The sequence below is a fragment of the Macaca mulatta genome, chromosome 16 (assembly GCF_049350105.2).
Source record: "Macaca mulatta isolate MMU2019108-1 chromosome 16, T2T-MMU8v2.0, whole genome shotgun sequence".
Taxonomy (NCBI): domain Eukaryota; kingdom Metazoa; phylum Chordata; class Mammalia; order Primates; family Cercopithecidae; genus Macaca; species Macaca mulatta.
Window position 1 is genome coordinate 827,245 of NC_133421.1, and position 17,354 is coordinate 844,598.

Consider the following 17,354-nt stretch of genomic DNA (forward strand, 5'->3'; position numbering starts at 1 on the left):
CGAGGGGGCTCCCAGAAGCCAGGGGGGCGGGCCGGGGGTGGCGGCTGGGAGCCCGATCGGGGGGCGTGCCTGCACCCCCGGCGAGGGGGCTCCCAGAAGCCAGGGGGGCGGGCCGGGGGTGGCGGCTGGGAGCCCGATCGGGGGGCGTGCCTGACCCCCCGGCGAGGGGGCTCCCAGATGCCAGGGGGGCGGGCCGGGGGTGGCGGCTGGGAGCCCGATCGCGGGGGGTGCCTGACCCCCCGGCGAGGGGGCTCCCAGATGCCAGGGGGGCGGGCCGGGGGTGGCGGCTGGGAGCCCGATCGCGGGGGGTGCCTGACCCCCCGGCGAGGGGGCTCCCAGATGCCAGGGGGGCGGGCCGGGGGTGGCGGCTGGGAGCCCGATCGGGGGGCGTGCCTGACCCCCCGGCGAGGGGGCTCCCAGAAGCCAGGGGGGCCGGCCTGGGTTGGCGGCTGGGAGCCCGATCGCGGGGGGTGCCTGACCCCCTCGCGATGGGGCTCCCAGAAGTCAGGGGGGCCGTCCGGGGGTGACTCCTGGCAACCTGATCTGGATATTTGGAAGAGTATCACAAGTGGTTGTCCAGTGTCTGTGATACTGAGATTAATATCTGTCTCTCGGCCTTGGAATATTGAGCAGGATGAAACAGGGTGAATGTCCACCCTGTGCCACATTGCGAGTAATATCAGCCTGTCCCCTCCATGGATATTAAGAACAATATCCCAGACTGGGTGTACGCCTCCTGCTGTACAGAGTGCAATATCATCCTCTCCCTCCCAGGATAGTAATTACAATATCACTGGGCGGGAGCACACATCCTGTGAATTATTATCATCCTCTCCAACTCCGTATACTAGGAACTATATCTCAGAGAAACTGTCCCCTCAGTGCCATATTCGGACAAATAGCAAAGGCTTCTTCCGGGAATATTAGGAGCAATATTACCACGTAGCTATCCATCCATTGCTATAATTGGAGTCATGTGATACTCTACCCCCGTTCATATTAGGATCAGTGTCACGTGCTGAGTGTACACCTACTGCGATATTAAAACTAAAGTCCTGCTTTCCGACCCTGGTTATTAAGAACAGCATCACAAGTAGGTTTACACTTCCTGTGGAATGAGGAATAATAATATGATTATTAATCATCAATGATCGATTTAAATCATTATCAATGATACTAAAAATTCATAAGATACCATTATTAATTATGGATAATGATTTTCAATACATGATTATGCCTGCTTTCAATTAATTATTAATATTAATGCCATCAAATAATATTATTAGTTCCTAATACTAATCATTATTGTATTCCCAGCATCACTGGGTATTGATTTAAGTCACATTAATTGCTAATATCATAATATTATTAATAATAGTGATATTACTAATAATTATGAATACAAACGGTTAACCTTTTAAACCAGTATTCATTTTTACTGTCTTTATTTTGATCATTAATATCAATAATTATTATTAATATTAATATAATTATTAATATTAATGATTAATAGACTTGCTCCTGATGTAAACCCGGGAGAGGACGATGTTAATTTCTATATCACAAGGGTGTACACCCCCCGTGACAGAGTTTCCAACTTCTGCTTGGGAGAGGAGGATATGACAATCAGTTTCACTGGAAGTAGAAACAACGGTGGGATACTGTTCTGAATATTCAGGGAGGAAGAGGCTGATGTGACTCCTAATAAAGAGGGGGTTACTCCCTCTGAGGGTGTGCACACTGGGGGTGTACAATCGTCTGAGAAGGGGTTGAAAATTTTCCGATGGGGAGATGATATTACTCAGAATATGAGAAAGAGGCTGGGGGTCCAGAAGGCTCCCAGAAGCCAGGGGTGCGGGCCGGGGGTGGCGGCTGGGAGCCCGATCGCGGGGGGTGCCTGCACCCCCGGCGAGGGGGCTCCCAGAAGCCAGGGGGGCGGGCCGGGGGTGGCGGCTGGGAGCCCGATCGCGGGGGGTGCCTGCACCCCCGGCGAGGGGGCTCCCAGAAGCCAGGGGGGCGGGCCGGGGGTGGCGGCTGGGAGCCCGATCGCGGGGGGTGCCTGCACCCCCGGCGAGGGGGCTCCCAGAAGCCAGGGGGGCGGGCCGGGGGTGGCGGCTGGGAGCCCGATCGCGGGGGGTGCCTGCACCCCCGGCGAGGGGGCTCCCAGAAGCCAGGGGGGCGGGCCGGGGGTGGCGGCTGGGAGCCCGATCGCGGGGGGTGCCTGCACCCCCGGCGAGGGGGCTCCCAGAAGCCAGGGGGGCGGGCCGGGGGTGGCGGCTGGGAGCCCGATCGCGGGGGGTGCCTGCACCCCCGGCGAGGGGGCTCCCAGAAGCCAGGGGGGCGGGCCGGGGGTGGCGGCTGGGAGCCCGATCGCGGGGGGTGCCTGCACCCCCGGCGAGGGGGCTCCCAGAAGCCAGGGGGGCGGGCCGGGGGTGGCGGCTGGGAGCCCGATCGCGGGGGGTGCCTGCACCCCCGGCGAGGGGGCTCCCAGAAGCCAGGGGGGCGGGCCGGGGGTGGCGGCTGGGAGCCCGATCGCGGGGGGTGCCTGCACCCCCGGCGAGGGGGCTCCCAGAAGCCAGGGGGGCGGGCCGGGGGTGGCGGCTGGGAGCCCGATCGCGGGGGGTGCCTGCACCCCCGGCGAGGGGGCTCCCAGAAGCCAGGGGGGCGGGCCGGGGGTGGCGGCTGGGAGCCCGATCGCGGGGGGTGCCTGCACCCCCGGCGAGGGGGCTCCCAGAAGCCAGGGGGGCGGGCCGGGGGTGGCGGCTGGGAGCCCGATCGCGGGGGGTGCCTGCACCCCCGGCGAGGGGGCTCCCAGAAGCCAGGGGGGCGGGCCGGGGGTGGCGGCTGGGAGCCCGATCGCGGGGGGTGCCTGCACCCCCGGCGAGGGGGCTCCCAGAAGCCAGGGGGGCGGGCCGGGGGTGGCGGCTGGGAGCCCGATCGCGGGGGGTGCCTGCACCCCCGGCGAGGGGGCTCCCAGAAGCCAGGGGGGCGGGCCGGGGGTGGCGGCTGGGAGCCCGATCGCGGGGGGTGCCTGCACCCCCGGCGAGGGGGCTCCCAGAAGCCAGGGGGGCGGGCCGGGGGTGGCGGCTGGGAGCCCGATCGCGGGGGGTGCCTGCACCCCCGGCGAGGGGGCTCCCAGAAGCCAGGGGGGCGGGCCGGGGGTGGCGGCTGGGAGCCCGATCGCGGGGGGTGCCTGCACCCCCGGCGAGGGGGCTCCCAGAAGCCAGGGGGGCGGGCCGGGGGTGGCGGCTGGGAGCCCGATCGCGGGGGGTGCCTGCACCCCCGGCGAGGGGGCTCCCAGAAGCCAGGGGGGCGGGCCGGGGGTGGCGGCTGGGAGCCCGATCGCGGGGGGTGCCTGCACCCCCGGCGAGGGGGCTCCCAGAAGCCAGGGGGGCGGGCCGGGGGTGGCGGCTGGGAGCCCGATCGCGGGGGGTGCCTGCACCCCCGGCGAGGGGGCTCCCAGAAGCCAGGGGGGCGGGCCGGGGGTGGCGGCTGGGAGCCCGATCGCGGGGGGTGCCTGCACCCCCGGCGAGGGGGCTCCCAGAAGCCAGGGGGGCGGGCCGGGGGTGGCGGCTGGGAGCCCGATCGCGGGGGGTGCCTGCACCCCCGGCGAGGGGGCTCCCAGAAGCCAGGGGGGCGGGCCGGGGGTGGCGGCTGGGAGCCCGATCGCGGGGGGTGCCTGCACCCCCGGCGAGGGGGCTCCCAGAAGCCAGGGGGGCGGGCCGGGGGTGGCGGCTGGGAGCCCGATCGCGGGGGGTGCCTGCACCCCCGGCGAGGGGGCTCCCAGAAGCCAGGGGGGCGGGCCGGGGGTGGCGGCTGGGAGCCCGATCGCGGGGGGTGCCTGCACCCCCGGCGAGGGGGCTCCCAGAAGCCAGGGGGGCGGGCCGGGGGTGGCGGCTGGGAGCCCGATCGCGGGGGGTGCCTGCACCCCCGGCGAGGGGGCTCCCAGAAGCCAGGGGGGCGGGCCGGGGGTGGCGGCTGGGAGCCCGATCGCGGGGGGTGCCTGCACCCCCGGCGAGGGGGCTCCCAGAAGCCAGGGGGGCGGGCCGGGGGTGGCGGCTGGGAGCCCGATCGCGGGGGGTGCCTGCACCCCCGGCGAGGGGGCTCCCAGAAGCCAGGGGGGCGGGCCGGGGGTGGCGGCTGGGAGCCCGATCGCGGGGGGTGCCTGCACCCCCGGCGAGGGGGCTCCCAGAAGCCAGGGGGGCGGGCCGGGGGTGGCGGCTGGGAGCCCGATCGCGGGGGGTGCCTGCACCCCCGGCGAGGGGGCTCCCAGAAGCCAGGGGGGCGGGCCGGGGGTGGCGGCTGGGAGCCCGATCGCGGGGGGTGCCTGCACCCCCGGCGAGGGGGCTCCCAGAAGCCAGGGGGGCGGGCCGGGGGTGGCGGCTGGGAGCCCGATCGCGGGGGGTGCCTGCACCCCCGGCGAGGGGGCTCCCAGAAGCCAGGGGGGCGGGCCGGGGGTGGCGGCTGGGAGCCCGATCGCGGGGGGTGCCTGCACCCCCGGCGAGGGGGCTCCCAGAAGCCAGGGGGGCGGGCCGGGGGTGGCGGCTGGGAGCCCGATCGCGGGGGGTGCCTGCACCCCCGGCGAGGGGGCTCCCAGAAGCCAGGGGGGCGGGCCGGGGGTGGCGGCTGGGAGCCCGATCGCGGGGGGTGCCTGCACCCCCGGCGAGGGGGCTCCCAGAAGCCAGGGGGGCGGGCCGGGGGTGGCGGCTGGGAGCCCGATCGCGGGGGGTGCCTGCACCCCCGGCGAGGGGGCTCCCAGAAGCCAGGGGGGCGGGCCGGGGGTGGCGGCTGGGAGCCCGATCGCGGGGGGTGCCTGCACCCCCGGCGAGGGGGCTCCCAGAAGCCAGGGGGGCGGGCCGGGGGTGGCGGCTGGGAGCCCGATCGCGGGGGGTGCCTGCACCCCCGGCGAGGGGGCTCCCAGAAGCCAGGGGGGCGGGCCGGGGGTGGCGGCTGGGAGCCCGATCGCGGGGGGTGCCTGCACCCCCGGCGAGGGGGCTCCCAGAAGCCAGGGGGGCGGGCCGGGGGTGGCGGCTGGGAGCCCGATCGGGGGGCGTGCCTGCACCCCCGGCGAGGGGGCTCCCAGAAGCCAGGGGGGCGGGCCGGGGGTGGCGGCTGGGAGCCCGATCGGGGGGCGTGCCTCACCCCCCGGCGAGGGGGCTCCCAGATGCCAGGGGGGCGGGCCGGGGGTGGCGGCTGGGAGCCCGATCGCGGGGGGTGCCTGACCCCCCGGCGAGGGGGCTCCCAGATGCCAGGGGGGCGGGCCGGGGGTGGCGGCTGGGAGCCCGATCGGGGGGCGTGCCTGACCCCCCGGCGAGGGGGCTCCCAGAAGCCAGGGGGGCCGGCCTGGGTTGGCGGCTGGGAGCCCGATCGCGGGGGGTGCCTGACCCCCTCGCGATGGGGCTCCCAGAAGTCAGGGGGGCCGTCCGGGGGTGACTCCTGGCAACCTGATCTGGATATTTGGAAGAGTATCACAAGTGGTTGTCCAGTGTCTGTGATACTGAGATTAATATCTGTCTCTCGGCCTTGGAATATTGAGCAGGATGAAACAGGGTGAATGTCCACCCTGTGCCACATTGCGAGTAATATCAGCCTGTCCCCTCCATGGATATTAAGAACAATATCCCAGACTGGGTGTACGCCTCCTGCTGTACAGAGTGCAATATCATCCTCTCCCTCCCAGGATAGTAATTACAATATCACTGGGCGGGAGCACACATCCTGTGAATTATTATCATCCTCTCCAACTCCGTATACTAGGAACTATATCTCAGAGAAACTGTCCCCTCAGTGCCATATTCGGACAAATAGCAAAGGCTTCTTCCGGGAATATTAGGAGCAATATTACCACGTAGCTATCCATCCATTGCTATAATTGGAGTCATGTGATACTCTACCCCCGTTCATATTAGGATCAGTGTCACGTGCTGAGTGTACACCTACTGCGATATTAAAACTAAAGTCCTGCTTTCCGACCCTGGTTATTAAGAACAGCATCACAAGTAGGTTTACACTTCCTGTGGAATGAGGAATAATAATATGATTATTAATCATCAATGATCGATTTTAATAATTATCAATGATACTAAAAATTCATAAGATACCATTATTAATTATGGATAATGATTTTCAATACATGATTATGCCTGCTTTCAATTAATTATTAATATTAATGCCATCAAATAATATTATTAGTTCCTAATACTAATCATTATTGTATTCCCAGCATCACTGGGTATTGATTTAAGTCACATTAATTGCTAATATCATAATATTATTATTAATAGTGATATTACTAATAATTATGAATACAAACGGTTAACCTTTTAAACCAGTATTCATTTTTACTGTCTTTATTGTGATCATTAATATCAATAATTATTATTAATATTAATATAATTATTAATATTAATGATTAATAGACTTGCTCCTGATGTAAACCCGGGAGAGGACGATGTTAATTTCTATATCACAAGGGTGTACACCCCCCGTGACAGAGTTTCCAACTTCTGCTTGGGAGAGGAGGATATGACAATCAGTTTCACTGGAAGTAGAAACAACGGTGGGATACTGTTCTGAATATTCAGGGAGGAAGAGGCTGATGTGACTCCTAATAAAGAGGGGGTTACTCCCTCTGAGGGTGTGCACACTGGGGGTGTACAATCGTCTGAGAAGGGGTTGAAAATTTTCCGGTGGGGAGATGATATTACTCAGAATATGAGAAAGAGGCTGGGGGTCCAGAAGGCTCCCAGAAGCCAGGGGGGCGGGCCGGGGGTGGCGGCTGGGAGCCCGATCGCGGGGGGTGCCTGCACCCCCGGCGAGGGGGCTCCCAGAAGCCAGGGGGGCGGGCCGGGGGTGGCGGCTGGGAGCCCGATCGCGGGGGGTGCCTGCACCCCCGGCGAGGGGGCTCCCAGAAGCCAGGGGGGCGGGCCGGGGGTGGCGGCTGGGAGCCCGATCGCGGGGGGTGCCTGCACCCCCGGCGAGGGGGCTCCCAGAAGCCAGGGGGGCGGGCCGGGGGTGGCGGCTGGGAGCCCGATCGCGGGGGGTGCCTGCACCCCCGGCGAGGGGGCTCCCAGAAGCCAGGGGGGCGGGCCGGGGGTGGCGGCTGGGAGCCCGATCGCGGGGGGTGCCTGCACCCCCGGCGAGGGGGCTCCCAGAAGCCAGGGGGGCGGGCCGGGGGTGGCGGCTGGGAGCCCGATCGCGGGGGGTGCCTGCACCCCCGGCGAGGGGGCTCCCAGAAGCCAGGGGGGCGGGCCGGGGGTGGCGGCTGGGAGCCCGATCGCGGGGGGTGCCTGCACCCCCGGCGAGGGGGCTCCCAGAAGCCAGGGGGGCGGGCCGGGGGTGGCGGCTGGGAGCCCGATCGCGGGGGGTGCCTGCACCCCCGGCGAGGGGGCTCCCAGAAGCCAGGGGGGCGGGCCGGGGGTGGCGGCTGGGAGCCCGATCGCGGGGGGTGCCTGCACCCCCGGCGAGGGGGCTCCCAGAAGCCAGGGGGGCGGGCCGGGGGTGGCGGCTGGGAGCCCGATCGCGGGGGGTGCCTGCACCCCCGGCGAGGGGGCTCCCAGAAGCCAGGGGGGCGGGCCGGGGGTGGCGGCTGGGAGCCCGATCGCGGGGGGTGCCTGCACCCCCGGCGAGGGGGCTCCCAGAAGCCAGGGGGGCGGGCCGGGGGTGGCGGCTGGGAGCCCGATCGCGGGGGGTGCCTGCACCCCCGGCGAGGGGGCTCCCAGAAGCCAGGGGGGCGGGCCGGGGGTGGCGGCTGGGAGCCCGATCGCGGGGGGTGCCTGCACCCCCGGCGAGGGGGCTCCCAGAAGCCAGGGGGGCGGGCCGGGGGTGGCGGCTGGGAGCCCGATCGCGGGGGGTGCCTGCACCCCCGGCGAGGGGGCTCCCAGAAGCCAGGGGGGCGGGCCGGGGGTGGCGGCTGGGAGCCCGATCGCGGGGGGTGCCTGCACCCCCGGCGAGGGGGCTCCCAGAAGCCAGGGGGGCGGGCCGGGGGTGGCGGCTGGGAGCCCGATCGCGGGGGGTGCCTGCACCCCCGGCGAGGGGGCTCCCAGAAGCCAGGGGGGCGGGCCGGGGGTGGCGGCTGGGAGCCCGATCGGGGGGCGTGCCTGCACCCCCGGCGAGGGGGCTCCCAGAAGCCAGGGGGGCGGGCCGGGGGTGGCGGCTGGGAGCCCGATCGGGGGGCGTGCCTGACCCCCCGGCGAGGGGGCTCCCAGATGCCAGGGGGGCGGGCCGGGGGTGGCGGCTGGGAGCCCCATCGCGGGGGGTGCCTGACCCCCCGGCGAGGGGGCTCCCAGATGCCAGGGGGGCGGGCCGGGGGTGGCGGCTGGGAGCCCGATCGGGGGGCGTGCCTGACCCCCCGGCGAGGGGGCTCCCAGAAGCCAGGGGGGCCGGCCTGGGTTGGCGGCTGGGAGCCCGATCGCGGGGGGTGCCTGACCCCCTCGCGATGGGGCTCCCAGAAGTCAGGGGGGCCGTCCGGGGGTGACTCCTGGCAACCTGATCTGGATATTTGGAAGAGTATCACAAGTGGTTGTCCAGTGTCTGTGATACTGAGATTAATATCTGTCTCTCGGCCTTGGAATATTGAGCAGGATGAAACAGGGTGAATGTCCACCCTGTGCCACATTGCGAGTAATATCAGCCTGTCCCCTCCATGGATATTAAGAACAATATCCCAGACTGGGTGTACGCCTCCTGCTGTACAGAGTGCAATATCATCCTCTCCCTCCCAGGATAGTAATTACAATATCACTGGGCGGGAGCACACATCCTGTGAATTATTATCATCCTCTCCAACTCCGTATACTAGGAACTATATCTCAGAGAAACTGTCCCCTCAGTGCCATATTCGGACAAATAGCAAAGGCTTCTTCCGGGAATATTAGGAGCAATATTACCACGTAGCTATCCATCCATTGCTATAATTGGAGTCATGTGATACTCTACCCCCGTTCATATTAGGATCAGTGTCACGTGCTGAGTGTACACCTACTGCGATATTAAAACTAAAGTCCTGCTTTCCGACCCTGGTTATTAAGAACAGCATCACAAGTAGGTTTACACTTCCTGTGGAATGAGGAATAATAATATGATTATTAATCATCAATGATCGATTTTAATAATTATCAATGATACTAAAAATTCATAAGATACCATTATTAATTATGGATAATGATTTTCAATACATGATTATGCCTGCTTTCAATTAATTATTAATATTAATGCCATCAAATAATATTATTAGTTCCTAATACTAATCATTATTGTATTCCCAGCATCACTGGGTATTGATTTAAGTCACATTAATTGCTAATATCATAATATTATTATTAATAGTGATATTACTAATAATTATGAATACAAACGGTTAACCTTTTAAACCAGTATTCATTTTTACTGTCTTTATTTTGATCATTAATATCAATAATTATTATTAATATTAATATAATTATTAATATTAATGATTAATAGACTTGCTCCTGATGTAAACCCGGGAGAGGACGATGTTAATTTCTATATCACAAGGGTGTACACCCCCCGTGACAGAGTTTCCAACTTCTGCTTGGGAGAGGAGGATATGACAATCAGTTTCACTGGAAGTAGAAACAACGGTGGGATACTGTTCTGAATATTCAGGGAGGAAGAGGCTGATGTGACTCCTAATAAAGAGGGGGTTACTCCCTCTGAGGGTGTGCACACTGGGGGTGTACAATCGTCTGAGAAGGGGTTGAAAATTTTCCGGTGGGGAGATGATATTACTCAGAATATGAGAAAGAGGCTGGGGGTCCAGAAGGCTCCCAGAAGCCAGGGGGGCGGGCCGGGGGTGGCGGCTGGGAGCCCGATCGCGGGGGGTGCCTGCACCCCCGGCGAGGGGGCTCCCAGAAGCCAGGGGGGCGGGCCGGGGGTGGCGGCTGGGAGCCCGATCGCGGGGGGTGCCTGCACCCCCGGCGAGGGGGCTCCCAGAAGCCAGGGGGGCGGGCCGGGGGTGGCGGCTGGGAGCCCGATCGCGGGGGGTGCCTGCACCCCCGGCGAGGGGGCTCCCAGAAGCCAGGGGGGCGGGCCGGGGGTGGCGGCTGGGAGCCCGATCGCGGGGGGTGCCTGCACCCCCGGCGAGGGGGCTCCCAGAAGCCAGGGGGGCGGGCCGGGGGTGGCGGCTGGGAGCCCGATCGCGGGGGGTGCCTGCACCCCCGGCGAGGGGGCTCCCAGAAGCCAGGGGGGCGGGCCGGGGGTGGCGGCTGGGAGCCCGATCGCGGGGGGTGCCTGCACCCCCGGCGAGGGGGCTCCCAGAAGCCAGGGGGGCGGGCCGGGGGTGGCGGCTGGGAGCCCGATCGCGGGGGGTGCCTGCACCCCCGGCGAGGGGGCTCCCAGAAGCCAGGGGGGCGGGCCGGGGGTGGCGGCTGGGAGCCCGATCGCGGGGGGTGCCTGCACCCCCGGCGAGGGGGCTCCCAGAAGCCAGGGGGGCGGGCCGGGGGTGGCGGCTGGGAGCCCGATCGCGGGGGGTGCCTGCACCCCCGGCGAGGGGGCTCCCAGAAGCCAGGGGGGCGGGCCGGGGGTGGCGGCTGGGAGCCCGATCGCGGGGGGTGCCTGCACCCCCGGCGAGGGGGCTCCCAGAAGCCAGGGGGGCGGGCCGGGGGTGGCGGCTGGGAGCCCGATCGCGGGGGGTGCCTGCACCCCCGGCGAGGGGGCTCCCAGAAGCCAGGGGGGCGGGCCGGGGGTGGCGGCTGGGAGCCCGATCGCGGGGGGTGCCTGCACCCCCGGCGAGGGGGCTCCCAGAAGCCAGGGGGGCGGGCCGGGGGTGGCGGCTGGGAGCCCGATCGCGGGGGGTGCCTGCACCCCCGGCGAGGGGGCTCCCAGAAGCCAGGGGGGCGGGCCGGGGGTGGCGGCTGGGAGCCCGATCGCGGGGGGTGCCTGCACCCCCGGCGAGGGGGCTCCCAGAAGCCAGGGGGGCGGGCCGGGGGTGGCGGCTGGGAGCCCGATCGCGGGGGGTGCCTGCACCCCCGGCGAGGGGGCTCCCAGAAGCCAGGGGGGCGGGCCGGGGGTGGCGGCTGGGAGCCCGATCGCGGGGGGTGCCTGCACCCCCGGCGAGGGGGCTCCCAGAAGCCAGGGGGGCGGGCCGGGGGTGGCGGCTGGGAGCCCGATCGCGGGGGGTGCCTGCACCCCCGGCGAGGGGGCTCCCAGAAGCCAGGGGGGCGGGCCGGGGGTGGCGGCTGGGAGCCCGATCGCGGGGGGTGCCTGCACCCCCGGCGAGGGGGCTCCCAGAAGCCAGGGGGGCGGGCCGGGGGTGGCGGCTGGGAGCCCGATCGCGGGGGGTGCCTGCACCCCCGGCGAGGGGGCTCCCAGAAGCCAGGGGGGCGGGCCGGGGGTGGCGGCTGGGAGCCCGATCGCGGGGGGTGCCTGCACCCCCGGCGAGGGGGCTCCCAGAAGCCAGGGGGGCGGGCCGGGGGTGGCGGCTGGGAGCCCGATCGCGGGGGGTGCCTGCACCCCCGGCGAGGGGGCTCCCAGAAGCCAGGGGGGCGGGCCGGGGGTGGCGGCTGGGAGCCCGATCGCGGGGGGTGCCTGCACCCCCGGCGAGGGGGCTCCCAGAAGCCAGGGGGGCGGGCCGGGGGTGGCGGCTGGGAGCCCGATCGCGGGGGGTGCCTGCACCCCCGGCGAGGGGGCTCCCAGAAGCCAGGGGGGCGGGCCGGGGGTGGCGGCTGGGAGCCCGATCGGGGGGCGTGCCTGCACCCCCGGCGAGGGGGCTCCCAGAAGCCAGGGGGGCGGGCCGGGGGTGGCGGCTGGGAGCCCGATCGGGGGGCGTGCCTGACCCCCCGGCGAGGGGGCTCCCAGATGCCAGGGGGGCGGGCCGGGGGTGGCGGCTGGGAGCCCGATCGCGGGGGGTGCCTGACCCCCCGGCGAGGGGGCTCCCAGATGCCAGGGGGGCGGGCCGGGGGTGGCGGCTGGGAGCCCGATCGCGGGGGGTGCCTGACCCCCCGGCGAGGGGGCTCCCAGATGCCAGGGGGGCGGGCCGGGGGTGGCGGCTGGGAGCCCGATCGGGGGGCGTGCCTGACCCCCCGGCGAGGGGGCTCCCAGAAGCCAGGGGGGCCGGCCTGGGTTGGCGGCTGGGAGCCCGATCGCGGGGGGTGCCTGACCCCCTCGCGATGGGGCTCCCAGAAGTCAGGGGGGCCGTCCGGGGGTGACTCCTGGCAACCTGATCTGGATATTTGGAAGAGTATCACAAGTGGTTGTCCAGTGTCTGTGATACTGAGATTAATATCTGTCTCTCGGCCTTGGAATATTGAGCAGGATGAAACAGGGTGAATGTCCACCCTGTGCCACATTGCGAGTAATATCAGCCTGTCCCCTCCATGGATATTAAGAACAATATCCCAGACTGGGTGTACGCCTCCTGCTGTACAGAGTGCAATATCATCCTCTCCCTCCCAGGATAGTAATTACAATATCACTGGGCGGGAGCACACATCCTGTGAATTATTATCATCCTCTCCAACTCCGTATACTAGGAACTATATCTCAGAGAAACTGTCCCCTCAGTGCCATATTCGGACAAATAGCAAAGGCTTCTTCCGGGAATATTAGGAGCAATATTACCACGTAGCTATCCATCCATTGCTATAATTGGAGTCATGTGATACTCTACCCCCGTTCATATTAGGATCAGTGTCACGTGCTGAGTGTACACCTACTGCGATATTAAAACTAAAGTCCTGCTTTCCGACCCTGGTTATTAAGAACAGCATCACAAGTAGGTTTACACTTCCTGTGGAATGAGGAATAATAATATGATTATTAATCATCAATGATCGATTTTAATCATTATCAATGATACTAAAAATTCATAAGATACCATTATTAATTATGGATAATGATTTTCAATACATGATTATGCCTGCTTTCAATTAATTATTAATATTAATGCCATCAAATAATATTATTAGTTCCTAATACTAATCATTATTGTATTCCCAGCATCACTGGGTATTGATTTAAGTCACATTAATTGCTAATATCATAATATTATTATTAATAGTGATATTACTAATAATTATGAATACAAACGGTTAACCTTTTAAACCAGTATTCATTTTTACTGTCTTTATTGTGATCATTAATATCAATAATTATTATTAATATTAATATAATTATTAATATTAATGATTAATAGACTTGCTCCTGATGTAAACCCGGGAGAGGACGATGTTAATTTCTATATCACAAGGGTGTACACCCCCCGTGACAGAGTTTCCAACTTCTGCTTGGGAGAGGAGGATATGACAATCAGTTTCACTGGAAGTAGAAACAACGGTGGGATACTGTTCTGAATATTCAGGGAGGAAGAGGCTGATGTGACTCCTAATAAAGAGGGGGTTACTCCCTCTGAGGGTGTGCACACTGGGGGTGTACAATCGTCTGAGAAGGGGTTGAAAATTTTCCGATGGGGAGATGATATTACTCAGAATATGAGAAAGAGGCTGGGGGTCCAGAAGGCTCCCAGAAGCCAGGGGGGCGGGCCGGGGGTGGCGGCTGGGAGCCCGATCGCGGGGGGTGCCTGCACCCCCGGCGAGGGGGCTCCCAGAAGCCAGGGGGGCGGGCCGGGGGTGGCGGCTGGGAGCCCGATCGCGGGGGGTGCCTGCACCCCCGGCGAGGGGGCTCCCAGAAGCCAGGGGGGCGGGCCGGGGCTGGCGGCTGGGAGCCCGATCGCGGGGGGTGCCTGCACCCCCGGCGAGGGGGCTCCCAGAAGCCAGGGGGGCGGGCCGGGGCTGGCGGCTGGGAGCCCGATCGCGGGGGGTGCCTGCACCCCCGGCGAGGGGGCTCCCAGAAGCCAGGGGGGCGGGCCGGGGCTGGCGGCTGGGAGCCCGATCGCGGGGGGTGCCTGCACCCCCGGCGAGGGGGCTCCCAGAAGCCAGGGGGGCGGGCCGGGGCTGGCGGCTGGGAGCCCGATCGCGGGGGGTGCCTGCACCCCCGGCGAGGGGGCTCCCAGAAGCCAGGGGGGCGGGCCGGGGCTGGCGGCTGGGAGCCCGATCGCGGGGGGTGCCTGCACCCCCGGCGAGGGGGCTCCCAGAAGCCAGGGGGGCGGGCCGGGGCTGGCGGCTGGGAGCCCGATCGCGGGGGGTGCCTGCACCCCCGGCGAGGGGGCTCCCAGAAGCCAGGGGGGCGGGCCGGGGCTGGCGGCTGGGAGCCCGATCGCGGGGGGTGCCTGCACCCCCGGCGAGGGGGCTCCCAGAAGCCAGGGGGGCGGGCCGGGGCTGGCGGCTGGGAGCCCGATCGCGGGGGGTGCCTGCACCCCCGGCGAGGGGGCTCCCAGAAGCCAGGGGGGCGGGCCGGGGCTGGCGGCTGGGAGCCCGATCGCGGGGGGTGCCTGCACCCCCGGCGAGGGGGCTCCCAGAAGCCAGGGGGGCGGGCCGGGGCTGGCGGCTGGGAGCCCGATCGCGGGGGGTGCCTGCACCCCCGGCGAGGGGGCTCCCAGAAGCCAGGGGGGCGGGCCGGGGCTGGCGGCTGGGAGCCCGATCGCGGGGGGTGCCTGCACCCCCGGCGAGGGGGCTCCCAGAAGCCAGGGGGGCGGGCCGGGGCTGGCGGCTGGGAGCCCGATCGCGGGGGGTGCCTGCACCCCCGGCGAGGGGGCTCCCAGAAGCCAGGGGGGCGGGCCGGGGGAGGCGGCTGGGAGCCCGATCGCGGGGGGTGCCTGCACCCCCGGCGAGGGGGCTCCCAGAAGCCAGGGGGGCGGGCCGGGGGTGGCGGCTGGGAGCCCGATCGCGGGGGGTGCCTGCACCCCCGGCGAGGGGGCTCCCAGAAGCCAGGGGGGCGGGCCGGGGGTGGCGGCTGGGAGCCCGATCGCGGGGGGTGCCTGCACCCCCGGCGAGGGGGCTCCCAGAAGCCAGGGGGGCGGGCCGGGGGTGGCGGCTGGGAGCCCGATCGCGGGGGGTGCCTGCACCCCCGGCGAGGGGGCTCCCAGAAGCCAGGGGGGCGGGCCGGGGGTGGCGGCTGGGAGCCCGATCGCGGGGGGTGCCTGCACCCCCGGCGAGGGGGCTCCCAGAAGCCAGGGGGGCGGGCCGGGGGTGGCGGCTGGGAGCCCGATCGCGGGGGGTGCCTGCACCCCCGGCGAGGGGGCTCCCAGAAGCCAGGGGGGCGGGCCGGGGGTGGCGGCTGGGAGCCCGATCGCGGGGGGTGCCTGCACCCCCGGCGAGGGGGCTCCCAGAAGCCAGGGGGGCGGGCCGGGGGTGGCGGCTGGGAGCCCGATCGCGGGGGGTGCCTGCACCCCCGGCGAGGGGGCTCCCAGAAGCCAGGGGGGCGGGCCGGGGGTGGCGGCTGGGAGCCCGATCGCGGGGGGTGCCTGCACCCCCGGCGAGGGGGCTCCCAGAAGCCAGGGGGGCGGGCCGGGGGTGGCGGCTGGGAGCCCGATCGCGGGGGGTGCCTGCACCCCCGGCGAGGGGGCTCCCAGAAGCCAGGGGGGCGGGCCGGGGGTGGCGGCTGGGAGCCCGATCGCGGGGGGTGCCTGCACCCCCGGCGAGGGGGCTCCCAGAAGCCAGGGGGGCGGGCCGGGGGTGGCGGCTGGGAGCCCGATCGCGGGGGGTGCCTGCACCCCCGGCGAGGGGGCTCCCAGAAGCCAGGGGGGCGGGCCGGGGGTGGCGGCTGGGAGCCCGATCGCGGGGGGTGCCTGCACCCCCGGCGAGGGGGCTCCCAGAAGCCAGGGGGGCGGGCCGGGGGTGGCGGCTGGGAGCCCGATCGCGGGGGGTGCCTGCACCCCCGGCGAGGGGGCTCCCAGAAGCCAGGGGGGCGGGCCGGGGGTGGCGGCTGGGAGCCCGATCGCGGGGGGTGCCTGCACCCCCGGCGAGGGGGCTCCCAGAAGCCAGGGGGGCGGGCCGGGGGTGGCGGCTGGGAGCCCGATCGCGGGGGGTGCCTGCACCCCCGGCGAGGGGGCTCCCAGAAGCCAGGGGGGCGGGCCGGGGGTGGCGGCTGGGAGCCCGATCGCGGGGGGTGCCTGCACCCCCGGCGAGGGGGCTCCCAGAAGCCAGGGGGGCGGGCCGGGGGTGGCGGCTGGGAGCCCGATCGCGGGGGGTGCCTGCACCCCCGGCGAGGGGGCTCCCAGAAGCCAGGGGGGCGGGCCGGGGGTGGCGGCTGGGAGCCCGATCGCGGGGGGTGCCTGCACCCCCGGCGAGGGGGCTCCCAGAAGCCAGGGGGGCGGGCCGGGGGTGGCGGCTGGGAGCCCGATCGCGGGGGGTGCCTGCACCCCCGGCGAGGGGGCTCCCAGAAGCCAGGGGGGCGGGCCGGGGGTGGCGGCTGGGAGCCCGATCGCGGGGGGTGCCTGCACCCCCGGCGAGGGGGCTCCCAGAAGCCAGGGGGGCGGGCCGGGGGTGGCGGCTGGGAGCCCGATCGCGGGGGGTGCCTGCACCCCCGGCGAGGGGGCTCCCAGAAGCCAGGGGGGCGGGCCGGGGGTGGCGGCTGGGAGCCCGATCGCGGGGGGTGCCTGCACCCCCGGCGAGGGGGCTCCCAGAAGCCAGGGGGGCGGGCCGGGGGTGGCGGCTGGGAGCCCGATCGCGGGGGGTGCCTGCACCCCCGGCGAGGGGGCTCCCAGAAGCCAGGGGGGCGGGCCGGGGGTGGCGGCTGGGAGCCCGATCGCGGGGGGTGCCTGCACCCCCGGCGAGGGGGCTCCCAGAAGCCAGGGGGGCGGGCCGGGGGTGGCGGCTGGGAGCCCGATCGCGGGGGGTGCCTGCACCCCCGGCGAGGGGGCTCCCAGAAGCCAGGGGGGCGGGCCGGGGGTGGCGGCTGGGAGCCCGATCGCGGGGGGTGCCTGCACCCCCGGCGAGGGGGCTCCCAGAAGCCAGGGGGGCGGGCCGGGGGTGGCGGCTGGGAGCCCGATCGCGGGGGGTGCCTGCACCCCCGGCGAGGGGGCTCCCAGAAGCCAGGGGGGCGGGCCGGGGGTGGCGGCTGGGAGCCCGATCGCGGGGGGTGCCTGCACCCCCGGCGAGGGGGCTCCCAGAAGCCAGGGGGGCGGGCCGGGGGTGGCGGCTGGGAGCCCGATCGCGGGGGGTGCCTGCACCCCCGGCGAGGGGGCTCCCAGAAGCCAGGGGGGCGGGCCGGGGGTGGCGGCTGGGAGCCCGATCGCGGGGGGTGCCTGCACCCCCGGCGAGGGGGCTCCCAGAAGCCAGGGGGGCGGGCCGGGGGTGGCGGCTGGGAGCCCGATCGCGGGGGGTGCCTGCACCCCCGGCGAGGGGGCTCCCAGAAGCCAGGGGGGCGGGCCGGGGGTGGCGGCTGGGAGCCCGATCGCGGGGGGTGCCTGCACCCCCGGCGAGGGGGCTCCCAGAAGCCAGGGGGGCGGGCCGGGGGTGGCGGCTGGGAGCCCGATCGCGGGGGGTGCCTGCACCCCC